The sequence below is a fragment of the Mustela nivalis genome (assembly GCF_964662115.1).
Source record: "Mustela nivalis genome assembly, chromosome: 1".
Lineage (NCBI taxonomy): Eukaryota > Metazoa > Chordata > Mammalia > Carnivora > Mustelidae > Mustela > Mustela nivalis.
The window spans coordinates 188,054,143-188,068,423 of record NC_139020.1 but is presented as its reverse complement, the minus strand read 5'-3'; the positions used below and the strand labels follow the sequence as shown (position 1 = coordinate 188,068,423).

Below are 14,281 nucleotides of genomic sequence, written 5' to 3'. Positions count from 1 at the left end.
TCCACGGGAAACCAGAAATACGATTACAAAAAAGATAATGTCAGAAAATGGTTGACTTTTTTATAAAGTATAAAAATAAGTGTACAATTGTTTAATGATTCTGATGCTCTCAATGATTCAGAAGATACAGAGAGCCATGCAAATGCCATCTAGGGTCACCTAGAAGTACCCACATGGCAAGAACCTAACACATTTCAGGGACAAAGACATAAAATGGAAGGTGTGCCTCAATGGTACAAATACCGGTTTTCAGAACATTTACAACTAGCTCACGAGAGGCCAGTAAAGACATCGAAAATCATCTAACCCAGTGGTTCTTAGGGTGTGTTTCCTGGACCAGCCACATGAGTATCACCTGGGAACTAATTAGAAATGTAAATTCTGAAGTCCTACTCTGGACCTCCCAAACCAGAAACTTGGGCAGAAGGGCTAAGAATAACCTGTCCAGATGATCCAGAACCACAATCAAACCCAACTAGTCTCCCAGTCCTTGGGTCCTTCACTACAGAATCCTGGCCAACCAGCTGGCTACCCTGGGCTTGAGTACACCCAGTGGTGGGAAGTTCATTACCCATTACTTCTAAGAAAATTCCAGCAATTACATAGCTGCCCTTCCTATTTATCCTATTTATCCAAGTCTATTTATCATGAATTTTGCCTCAGGGCCATATGAAACAAGGAGCATGCAGTGGCAGTGCTTCAGATATTTAGAGTTAACTTTTATTCATTTCCCCCCTCCACCGTTTTTCTAAAATAAACATGGCACTTCATTTCAGTCATTCTGCAAGCAGCATTGATTCAATTCCACTGCAGCTCTTGGTGTTTGTTTTTGTTTTTGTTTTTGCCTGCCCAGCATCTACTTTCTATATGTCTGGCCATAATTGGGGGGGGAGGGGTATTTTTCTTTGGGTAATACCCCACTATTTTGTACGCTATTCCCACCGCCTGATTCTAGAGACAGGAAATTGATCCCAACTTCCTTAGGCTTCTGTCACATAACTGGTTCAGGAGTGGACACAGGACAAAAAAAAAAAAGAGCCACTGAAAAAAAAAGATCCATGACAAGATTACTGCTGACACTACAGGGAAAGAACTTTCTCCCTGCTGAGTTGCCAGTTTGATAGGACATGAACCAGAACAACTAGAGGTTGCACGGAGTAGAGTCTGCCTGACACCCGGAGGCTGGCAGAGCCAAGACAGAGACCCATTCCTAGGAGATTGACTTAAGCACAGGTTCATGAGCTCCTGTTAGGAGTCCATCAAAGGCTCTTCTTGTGGTTTTCATTTTTCTTACCATTTCTCCTTCATCGCTCTGCCCAGCCCCCTTCTTTCCACCACAGAGTTTCACTGTTTCATAATTCATGTATTGTGTATCACCTTAATTGCATTTTATAAATATTTTCCATGTCAAAATTATATAGGGCTCTTGCAGGTTTGGGTTTTTTTTTTTTTTAAAGGTTTATTTATTTATTTATTTGACAGAGATCACAACTAGGCAGAAGCAGGCAGAGAGAGAGGAGAAAGCAGGCTCCCTGCTGAGCAGAGAGCCCAATGCGGGACTGGATCCCAGGCCCCTGGGATCATGACCTGAGCCGAAGGCAGAGGCTTAACCCACTGAGCCACCCAGGTGCCCCTCTTGCAGGTTTTTAAAATGAGTATATAATTTGTATCATGCTTTAAATATCTTTCTGCCTTTTTTTCCCTCAACACTTTGAGAAATTCATTCCTGCTGTTTTAAGTAGATACAATCCATTCCTTTCTACTTCTTATTCACTCACTATATTACACTGTAATTTCCCTTACCTGTCTCTCTAGCACTGAAGAATTAGCTTGTCTCCCATCTTGTACCACAAATCCCACTGTGGTGACCACCTTACATAGATTTCCCTGAGTATGTAGGCTGGAGTCCCATTATTTGGTCTTAATATCGGGATTTTCTTTTAAGATTTTATTTATTTATTTGACAGAGAGAGAGAGAGATCACAAACAGGCAGAGAGACAGACAGAGAGAGAGATGAGGAGAAGCAGGCTCCCTGCTGAGCAGAGAGCCCAATGCGGGACTGGATCCCAGGCCCCTGGGATCATGACCTGAGCCGAAGGCAGAGGCTTAACCCACTGAGCCACCCAGGCGTCCCATATCTGGATTTTCTAAAATAAATGTACCAGTTCGCATTCCCAGAAGCAATAGATGTACATTTCTATTTTCTCACATCCCTGCCAGCACTTGGGAGTCTCTGATTACCTAGCTGTTACTGGTATGAGAAGCAAAATAGAAGCTCTTAATTTTACTTGGTCTCCAATGTGATATAGGTGGCTACTTCTTTTATTGTCAATTCATACTTTACCCTCTTTCGTATGCGTTTCCTCCCTTCTGTTTTTTGGTTTTTCAGAGTCCCTTGTGTATTTAAATATTGATCGTGGTCTTTTAAACATGACAATTATGTTTTCGCCATCTGTTAGTTTTCCTATCATACGATCCAGTAAACAAAAAGCATTCATTTTTGATATATTCATCAATTTTCTTTTCATGGTTTGTGCTCTGTGACTCTTATATAACAAACCCTTGTCTACCACAAAGTTATAAAAATATCTTATATTTTTGTCTATCAGCTTTATAGCTTCATTCTAAACAGTTTGATACTTAATCCACTTGGAATTTTGCTTATGGTATGAATTACAAAAATGTGTTTTGTTCTGGTTTTTTTTTGTTGTTGTTTTTGTTTTTGATTTTTTACTTTTGTGAGACAATTTTCCTAGGATGAATTGCCAGGAATATTTACTCCAAATCCCTATATGTACAAAGGAATAAATTGTACTCAGAATATTCTGATTCTATGTTAGATGCTAAAGAACAGGGGTGCCAGATTTTTTTCTTTGAAGGGCCAGATTCAGACCATCACACAGTCTGTTGTAACTACTCAACCTGTTAAGGCAGTATAAAAGCTGCCAAAGAATAAACGAATAATAAACGAATGTTTGGTGTTCCAATAAAACTTTATTCATAAGAGATGGAAGCAGCCTGAACTTGACGTCTGGGCTATAGTTTGCCAACTCCTATTATATAATATTAATGCCTTGTAAAAGGCGGATCCTTCTTTATTCACCCATATAAATTTTAGATTCAACTCTGCCCCTTGAAAAAAAAAATTATTCCTCAGATGTTGGTTAGATTTACACTGATTTTAAATTTTAATGGAGGAAATCTGACACCTTCACAATATTCAATCAATCCATTTATGTATGCTGCATTTATGTTCTATAATACCATAATAAAACTCTTGTAATAGGGTTTTAAATTTCCCTTATATGTTTTATGAATTCTTAGATTTATTCCTAGATAGCTTTTAGTTTATGTCACTATTACAAATGGTATCCTATCATCGTCATAGTTTATAATTGGTTATTCCCAATAAAGAGGAAAGCTATTGATTTTAATATTTTGCTCTTACAAGCTGGCAACCTAGCTGAACCCTTGTATTGCTGCTAATAGTTTCTGCTGATTCTCTTTGATGTTCTATATAAATGATTTTACTTAGAAATAATGACAATTGTCTCCCTCACTTCAATCTTTCTACTTCTGTTGGTTTGTGTTGCTGCATTGGTCAGGTGTCTGGTATTATGCTGAAAGGCAGAAGTAACACAACCATCTTTGTCTTGTTCCCAACATTAAAAGGTATGAGGGAATGAGTTTAAATCTGTTTCATGAAAAATGGTATCTGCCATAGGTTTTTAGTACAAAGTCTTTATCAAGCTTTAGAAAAATCTCTAGTTTAAGTCTAAGGGTTGATTACATTAAAAAAAAAAAAAAAAAAAGAATTGGGGCGCCTGGGTGGCTCAGTGGGTTGAAGCCTCTGCCTTCAGCTCAGGTCATGATCTCAGGGTCCTGGAATCGAGCCCCACATCGGGCTCTCTGCTCAGCGGGGAGCCTGTTGCCCTTCCTCTCTCTCTGCCTGCCTCTCTGCCTACTTGTGATCTCTGTCAGATAAATAAATAAAATCTTAAAAAAAAAAAAAAAGAATTTAGTTAGTTTTACTATATGTTTTTTTGTCATTGATCAAACAATGTCTTATTCTTTGCCATTACAGTAACACTTTGAAAATGCTGGAACATCCTTTCACTCTTATGAAAAATTAGTCACATTTTTAATACACTGCTAGATTTGAATTCAGTGTTTTTTCATGTCATAAGTGAAGTTATCCAATATTTTTTACTTAGTTTTGTTTTAAAAAAAAAATTATACTTATAGGTTGGCTTTTCTTTGTTCTACAAGAAGTTTTATAAACAAGGATTTTCTGTTCCTTGATATTTAAATAGAACTACTTGTCAAACTGTCTAGGCCTATTTTTATATCACAGGATTGTTTTGATAAGCATTACAATTTATTTAATGGTTACTGACTGCATTTTTTTCCTTAAAATTTTTTGACCTAAATTTATCCTAAATTTTTTTCACCTCAACTAATCTTTATTGGTTTAAAAAAAAATCCTCTTTTAACAGATTAATAATTCTTACTTATTTCTTTTACCTATTTTGTATTTATTCATAATGTATATTTTTTTCAGTTTTCCTGGAATTATATCTAGCATATTAAGCTTCAAAGAACTTTTTTCTAGTTCTTTGCTTTTATTAATCATCTCTAGTTTACTGCATATTTTCTGCAATGAAATTCTTTCCCCTTTTTTTTTCCTTCTTTGTTTCTGCAGATTTACCATGTCACAGTTTTTTTCTAATTACTTGAGCCAAACATTGAACTTGTGGGGTTTCCAACTATTTTCCTCTTCAGTATCAAAAAAACGCCACATTGCCTTCAAAGGATTCCATTACTAGCTCTCTCAAACGGTGACCTTTGTGGTTTGCTATTCTTGTTATTATTTCCCATTTCACCTGAGGGTTATTTTGTAGTAGATCTTTTCATTTCCAAACATACAGGATGCTTCAGCTATCTTTTTCTTAATGAGGACTGATTTTAAAGTGCTGTAATTTAAACCCATAAGGCAACGTATTCTGCACTTGCTATGAAGTTCTACACACACGGTAAACCAAATTCATTAACTGTTACCGAATCTGTATCTTTGTCCACTTACTCAACCTTAGTACTTCGTCGGCTTCTGGAAACAGGGTGCTGGGTTTCTAACTAGGACATCTGAATCCGTGCCAAAGGGCATCAGGGCTGGCCTCCAACACTATGGCACATGTATATGCTCCTACTCGTTTTATTCCCTTGAACTGTGGTTCCTTTTTTTCCTTGTTTGTATTTGACAAGCATAACTTTTTCCATCCCCAATCATTGGACTGTGTCCTTCTAAACGTATTTTATAAATAATAAAGCCTTTTGCTTTCCATCCAAGGGACAATCTATCTTGGTTAGTTTAACCCTCAGACATTTATGCCAATTACTCTTTGAGCTTATTCAGAACATCCTAGCTTACCTTTGTTTCCATCTTCTCTTTAACTTTTCTCTCCTTCCTACCTTCCACAGACTAGGACCAAATTTCTTCCTGCGGGTATGAAAATTCTGTAACCTATTTCCTTTCAGTAGAAATTATTGTTATTACCATCTTACACTAGTGCTCCACTTCCCCCAACCATAAAAGCCGATCCATCTCTCAGTCCCTTGGCATATTCTTACCACCTTAGGTCTCTTTCAGAAATCTTCTCTATCCCCACTCCCCTCCCCCCCACCTTCTGATGCACTGAAATAATACAGCATTGTAATTTCATGTAGCTACTGATATGCTGGGTTTTTATTTGTACGCATAGAGATCGCGTCTAAAAACAGTGGATGATGGTAGATGTAAAGCACACCTTACTATATCATTATAGTATATTACATATACATATGTAATATGTATATATATACATACAGTACATATACATATATTACCAAAAATTGTAATATTTTTATATCTCCTTGCCCAAATTCAATTCAGACTCTTCTTTAGTCATGGTAAAATTCTACCCATTTGTGCTGCTAGCAGACATACTTCCTCAAGTTTTAATTTCAGTGGAGAAGAAAAACCCTCCAGCAATTATAAAAGGAACAAAAATAGAGCAAAGGGTTCGGGTTAGATGGGAAGATTCCTGCATCCCCAGGATCTCAAACTGTCTGCAAGGCTGAGATAAATATTAAATACTTTCCTCTCACGTGAAGATGACCAAAAGCAATTTTATTTTAAGCTAAAGTAAAATTGGTGATTTTTTTTTTTTTTAATCCAACAAGACAGCTGGATGTACCAATCTTCTGTTGAATTCCCAGAGGAAAATCATCTCCTGGGATCTCTGTTACTTAATAAATATGGAGAGGATGGCTTCTGGCTTTCAGAAAACCAACAACAGGGTTAGGGACCTCAGTCTAAGCTTTAGGTCTTAGACTTATTAGCAGCCTCAGCTAAGACAGAAATAGAAGGCTAACTCCAGAAACGGGGACTGAAACCTGCATGTGTCTGTTTATAAACAATAGCATATTAATGAACACCTAAAATCTTACGCTTTTAGCTAGTTCCTGAATTTATATTCCTTAATAATAACATCTGTTATCTAAAAATACATGCCTTTAAGATCAGGGTACCTGGGTGGCTCAGTGGGTTAAGCCACTAAATTTGGCTTATGTCATGATCCCAAGGTCCTGGGATCAAGCCCCGCATTGGGCTCTCTAATCAGCAGGGAGCCTGCTTCCCCCCTACTCTCTCTGCCTGCCTCTCTGCCTACTTGTTATCTGTGTCAGATAAATAAATAAAATCTTTTTTTTTAAAAAGTATTAAATCAGTCTCTTTTTCTCATCTTTCCAGCTGTCAAAGTTATGCATACCCTCTCTTTACCGCTCTACTCACCATAACCTATCTCTACCTCTCTATCTCCTAAAAGTCACAGCAGCTAGTGGCATCACATTATTTTTAGAACTTGGTCTTCAAAATTTAGTACAGAGAAAGTCATGAAAAGTTCTCTATTGACTATTCACATTTAATTTTGTGACTCAGTGGATTTGATCAGTCATTTTCTGATAGGGCTAGATAGGCAACCTAATTCGTGGTGAAATAAGGCTCAACGGGCACAAAAGCGAATGCTCTGAAATGTTAAATTTCCCAACCATTAACAATGGGAGATGACAACAGCTCACTTCAGGGTAGATCAGGTTGCTCCCTGCTTTGCTTTCAAGTGATGTTAATGTTCAACTAAAATGACTGCCATAAGCTTCTAACCTTGTCCCCCAAAAGAAAAAAAAAAAAATCAGCTGTAGAATTTGAACAGAAGAGGCCCTCTACGATCATGTAGATACAGTCACCTCATTTTAGACATATTGAGTAATTTGGTAGGTCAAGTGACTTACTCAAATTCACTGTGAACCCTGGAGGTTCTCCTTTAGAGGATACTACTTGGGGAGGATACAAACTATGTGTAAGGAGTTCCCAAAGTTAGCAATCTAGGAGTTAAGAGACCCCACTTTCAGAATCTCTTAATTCAAGATAACTGTCCCATCAGGGAATCATTTGGTGCCAAAACCACACAGTCGTACTCTTGTAGGGCAGTCAGCTAGGGATCCGGAATACAGGCCTATGTCTATTACATTCATACTATTTCGTCAAATGGAGAAGAGAAAATATAAACTCCTTTTTGAGAATGGGAGGACCCTACAAAACCCAACAACCCAAGTTTGAGAAGCTCAGGTCTTTAGCAAAGGTTTGAGAACCACTTCCCTAGAGCACTAGTTCCCATTAAAATCACCGTGGAGGCTTTTCTAAAACCAACAGACACTTAAGCTCCTCCTTAGCCTGACTCCAGTAGAACATCTGGGATAATGATGTTAAGAACACAGCTCAAGGGGCAGTCCGAAATGGGGAGAACAGCAAAACATTCTTCTCCAGGACACATGTAACAGATTTAATAAGTATTTTATGAAGCTGGTTATCATATCATTGTTGGCATTTTATGTTGTCAAAAAGTAATGCCAAAGAGTGCCTGGGTTAAGTGTCTGCCTTTCGTTCGGGTCATGATCTCAGGGTCCTGGGGACAAGCCCTGCGGTGGGCTCCCTGCACCGTGGGGAGTCTGCTTCTCCCTGGGCCCCTCTCACTGCTCCTGGTTTGGCTCCCATGCTCTCTCTCTCTCCAATAAAATCTTTAATAAGAAAAAAAGCAATGCCAATTTTTATTCAACAAATAATTGTTAACTGCCAGCTAATACATAATATTGCCAAATTGCTTAGAAAAGTGCTTTCATATAAGTAGTACAAAATTAAGTTAAAAAAAAAAAAACAAGTAAAACCATATGTTTGGTACTGCACTACCATTAGGTGACTGCTATTCTCTCCACACTAAGGGCAGAGGAGTGTCAGTGAAAAAGGAGTTTCTGAGGGACACCCGTGTGGTTCAGTCTGTTAAGCAACAGACTCTTGATCCTCAGCTCAGGTCTTGATCTCAGGGTTGTGAGTTCAAGCCCAATACTGGGCTGCACACTGGGTGTGAAGCCTACTTAAAAACAAAAACAAAAACAAAAACAAAAAACCCCTGATAAAATAGAAATAGCTAATACGATATTCGATATTTTCATTCCAAGGGATTTCTATATAAAAACTTAATCATCCTGACAACACTACAAGGAATGGGTCTCATTCAGCAACATGTTTGTATCTCTTTGAGCTCAATTTCTAGATTTGAGAATCACTGTGATCAAAGGATACTGAACCTTCAAAGCTATTGATATGTACTGCTAAATATCTCTCACAAAAGGTTCATAAAAATTTACATTCAAAAGTAATATAGACAATAAGCTTATTTCCCCTTAACTTTGTCAGCATTGGGTATTCTTCGATTCTCCAGATTTCTAGTAAAAAATAGTTATTTTCCTTAGGAATATAAGATAGAGGGAAAGTACTATTCTAGTTCAAATAATCTGCTATGAAATCGGACATCTCCTAGGCACCCAGGAAGCCAGACACATCAAAAAGGAAATGCTGTCTTTTGGCTCAAAGTATGAAAATGTTATCTTTTACCTTGAAAAATAAATGTGTTAATCCATTATGGTTAGGTAGGATAAGATTTACTTTAAAAGTCATATGCTATTTTTATATCCACTCAGCAAATGGCAGGAATCTAGACCAATCCTAGAAGGTGTGAACAACCGTCTTCGAGAGTCAGCAGAAGAAACCACATCACAAATAACTCCAGCTCCTTTACCAACTGGCAAATATGCTTTAATTCCAATTCACTTTATTTAAAAACTGGTCACTCAAAGGCTCACCACAAAGGCAAATGAGCTGGAAAAGCTGCTGGCTAATGAATCCTTAGAGCAACCCTCCCAGGAAAGAGGGCCTGTCATCTCACTAAGGAACAGCGTAGTTTCAGGAGGCCAGGCTCTCAAACATATTTTACCGAGGACTTGGACGACCATCAGGATACCTAAGTGGACAGCTGGAGACATAGTTTTGGCTGAGGTGACTTATAAAACATTCTAAACTTACAGACATAGGTCAAAATTCCACAGGGGCCAGCATAAGAACATCCCATAAGCAGGTGACAAGAACAAAGAGAAAGAGAGAACAGTCTGAAGGCTCTCACAATTCAAGCAAACAGAAGTGTACTTGAAACTTTTTTACACACAGAAAAAACAATTTTTAGTAAAGTAGATTAAGTCATCAACCTATGGTGTCACTAAAGAAAAATTTTCAATTGTTAACAAGTCAAAAAAAAAAACCAACAAACAAAAACTGAAGCTCAGCTATTTATAAACAGAAAACACACAGGCATTTCAAAATGCCAACTGCTTTTTCAAGATCTCACTTCATCAACAACCTCTCCTCCCCGCTCCCCTGTCACATTCATGTGTTGCAATTGCTGCTTGTTAACCAACTCTGATCTCACTCCCCTGGTTCCTTCTTCTCCCATAAAGGTGTTCAGAGAGAGCCTACACTTAACATGTCTTTCCTTGAATTGGTTCCTCATTAAATCAATCACTTATTCAGTCAACAAGTACTTATATTATATATTTGCCAGTTTCTAAATACTATGCTAGCAGTGAACATGCCAGACCAGGTCCCTATTCTCATGGGGCATTCTAGGTGCAGGATGAAGAGGACGGGTAAGTGGTAGAGACCACAAACCAATTAGCAAGTTGAAATATTTCTGATTTTGATTTAAAGGAAATAACTTGGGTGCCCAAGTAGGTAGTGACTTGGAGAGGATTGAAGTAGTGGGTTTAGAGGTGACGGAAAGGGAACTAAACTTTTGATCTGAGACTTGAATAAGGAGCCCACTATAGGTGAGTATCAGGGGACAGAGCGCTCCGTGGAAACAACAGGTGCCAATGTAAGAATGAGCTCCAGGTCTTAAAGGGATGGATGGAAAAAAGAGCGATGGGAGGGAAGAGTCTCAGGGTAGGAAGCAAAATAGAAAGGTGAAGCGATAAGTCGAAAGATGGGTAGGGACCAGATCATGTAAGGCCTCCTTTGGAATTTCATTCAATGAGTGAGGAAGTTTGTGATGACAAAGATTTAAGCTACACAGTGTTCAATTATCAAATTTCATTTTTTTAATGATTTTATTTGACACAAAGAGAGAGCACAAGCAGTGGGAGCAGCAGAGGGAGAGGAAGAAGCAGGTTCTCCACTGAACAGGAAACCCCTCATGGGACTCCATCCTAGGACCCCAGAATCACGATTTGAGCAGAAGGCAGATGCCTGATCAACTGAGCCACTCAGGTGCCCCTCTAATTTCATTTTTAAAAGCCGATCTTCACTATTGTATGTTAAAATCATCTCAGAAGGTTTTTTTTTTTTTTTAATGCTCCCAAGCCCTAAGAATTTAAAATGAGTTACAATTTACATACCATAAAATTCACTTATTTACATGTACAAGACAGTGGTGTTTATTAACACCACAAAGTTATACAATTATCACCAAACTATTTTTTCACTCCGAAAGAAACACCGCATCCATTAACAGAGGCTTCCCCTTTCCCCTCTACACAGCCTGTGGCAACCATTAATCTACTTTCTGTCTCAATGTATTTCCCTGTTCTGGACATTTCATATAAATGCAATTATACAACATGTAGCCTTTCGTGTCTGTCTTCTTTCCCTGGGCGTCACGTTTCAATGCTCACCCACGTTGTAGTAGTATCAGCACCTCATTGCCTGTAAAGGCTGAATCCCACCCCGCTGTATGTATACACTATGTTTTTTAACCATTAAAAAAATGACACTTGAGTCATTTGAGTCATTGAGTCATTTCTACTTTGGGGCTATTATTATGGGGCTAGTAGTGCTGCTATGAACATTCAGGGGCAAGCTTTGGTGTTAGCCTAGGCTTTCAGTTTTCTTTGGATGTATACCCAGGAGTGGAATTGCTGGGTCATATGGAAACTCTGTATGGAACACTGTGAGGAAGAGCCAAACTGTTTACCTTAGCGACGTCACCGTTTTACATTATCGCCACCATCAACAAACCAAGATTTCACTTTCTCAACATCCTCACCAACAGCTCACTCCCATGCATTTTAATTGGCCTGGGTTACACCTAAGCATCCTTTGGGTTGCTTTGTTTGGAAGAGTTCTTTTTTTTTTTTTTTTTTTTTTATTTATTTGACAGAGAGAGATCACAAGTAGGCAGAGAGGCAGAGAGAGAGAGAGGAGGAAGCAGGCTCCCTGCTGAGCAGAGAGTCCGATGCGGGGCTCGATCCTAGGAACCTGGGATCATAACCTGGGCTGAAGGCACAGGCTTTAACCCACTGAGCCACCCAGGCGCCCCTGTTGGGAAGAGTTCTCATGGTAATCCGAATGTGCAGTGAGGCCAAGAAGCCTTTACTGCACAAGGATTTGCCCTTATGCCCTGGACTGCCTGCCCCAGAACTCTCTGGACTGGTTCTATTCTTGCCACCACCCCCCACTCAATAAGGACATCTGCCTTGTAGCTGATTCATCCAGGGAGAGAATAAAATACAAATAAGATATAATCTTCTATTTATGATACATATATAACCTTGTATTTATGTAATTAAAATATATAACCCTGTGTTTATATGATTATATAGAACCTTATATTTATATAATTATATTATAGAACCTTACACTTACATGAATTATATATAACCTTATATTTATAATATAGTCATTTTCAGAGTACAAGGAGTAAACCATTTTTTAAAATTTGTGTGTGCACATGTACATAGGGGAAATTTAGAAGTTCATGACGATTTTTCTGTGGCAGAATGAGTTTGAATAATTTTGTCTTTTCTGTATACTTTTCTTTTTTTAAGATTGTATTCATTCATTTGACAGAGAGAGAGAGATCACAAGTAGACAGAGCAGCAGGCAGGGGAAGGGAATTGGGGAGGGGGTAAGCAGGGAAGCAGGCTCCCTGCTGAGCAGAGAGCCCCATTCGAAGCTTGATCCCAGGACCCTGGGATCATGACCTGAGCTGAAGGTAGAGGCTTAACACACTGAGCCACTCAGGCACCCCTTTTCTGTATACTTTTATTTTCTAACATGACCATGTACTGGAGAAGCTTTTAAAGGAATGATTTTCAAGTATCTCCCCACTGACCAACTAGAGACCTGTTCTTTAAAAAGAGACCACCTGTAAAAAGTATTTGCTCCTCGAGTTCTTTTCATCAAGTAAAGAAAGAAATAGAACAGATGACTTGTATGTATTTTATACTTCAACCTGACCTTGAGTATTAAACACAGTACCGTATGTGCAAAAATGTATAAAATTCAAAATTATTTATGTCACTTAAAAAATGTTTTCTGCCAAACCAAACACAGGTGGTGAAGGTCTTTAACACCACTATTGAGGCCTAAAGTCATTTAGAAAATCAACAGCCTGTGTTTGTAGATAACCGGCTCAAGAGGGAAAGACAGAAGCTTGGATAAAAAAGAAGCAGATTTCTAAACTGAAGGACAAAGTATGGCATGACTGCTTGGTCTGATGAAGGCTGAGAGTCATCTGAGCAGTAAAAATAGCCCAAACTGTATCTTCATATGGACTGCAATAGCAGAGGGGAACTCACAGGTTAGGATATTAAAACAATACTTTATGATGACAGATGGTAGTTACACTTGCAGGGAGCATAGCGTAACACAGACTATAGAATCATTCTGTTGTAAACCTGAAACAAATCTAACACTGTGTGTCAACTGTACTCAAAAAAATTTTTTTTTCTTAAGTACTTAAGGAAGAATTTTCCAGTTGAAAAAATAAAAAAGAAAAATAACTGGGGGCACGTGGGGGGGCTCAGTCAGTTAAGCATCTGCCTTCTGTCCAGGTCAGGATCCCAGAGTCCTGGGATTGAGCCCTATGTTGAGTTCCGTGTTCAGCAAGGAGTCTGCTCCTCTCTCAGCCTCTGTTCCCACTTGTGCTCTCTCGCGCTCTCTCTCTCTCTCTCCAATAAAATCTTTAAGAGGGAAAAAAAATCACCTTAATGTCATGTATCCTTCTGAAGCAATCAAATTTACTACTGTATTTCCATTCACACTATACTCTTCATATTAATCATGAAAGATTCCTAAGAGTTCATCTCCACAGGCTGGATCGTGGTGCAGGAACACCAACTCAGAACTAGTGGCAAAAGTTTGTATAAGTACATCAAAGCCAACTGTGATCTTCCAGAAGCAGAAACCACATGTTAACATCCTTTTGTCAGTGCACAGGCCTCTCGGAGGTTAAGAGACCCCCATGGCTCTTTAACTTTAAGATTTCTAGCATATTAAAAAAAATTTTTTTGAAATACCAACACAAAATTGCCCAAATTGTGTTCAGTTTTAAAGCTCCCAATGCAAATGAATACCAGACAATAATTATCGGGACACCCAAGAAAAAGGATTCCACCACTTTTTAGCTAACATGGAACCTGTGGACTTTTGTGGTGAAGCCATGCCATGCACAGGTTTTTGCTCAAATGGAATGGTAAGGCTAATTACAGTGTCAATTATAGCTAGGTGTCACTCATTATCTATCAATGGATGTACTTCTATGTTAAGTGTTCTACTGTATTCTGCAATTTCTAATTGTGCTATTCAGAAGATAATTACATGACTGATACAATCTATGATTTAACAGTCCACTTCAGGTGGTAGGATCTAATAGGGGCACAAGCTCAGAAATATCTAAAGTCCTTCCTTCAGTCCTGTTCAATAGCATATGGGAAATTCACCTGACATTAAGATCTAAATGCAAGGATGGCTCTTGAGCCCAAGGCTACTCCAGACTACTCATCCACTGACTTCTCCCAGAGCTCCTCAGATGTGGGTCAATGAAATCACAAGAAGCCAACCTCTGACTTTTAGATGTG

General features: G+C 38.6%; 1 protein-coding gene across 11 annotated transcripts in view; it reads right to left on the bottom strand.

Moving 5' to 3' along the window:
* Window positions 1-14,281, bottom strand: part of FHIT (fragile histidine triad diadenosine triphosphatase) — a 1,429,687-nt gene that overhangs the window by 780,381 nt on the left and 635,025 nt on the right. The window lies entirely within an intron of this gene.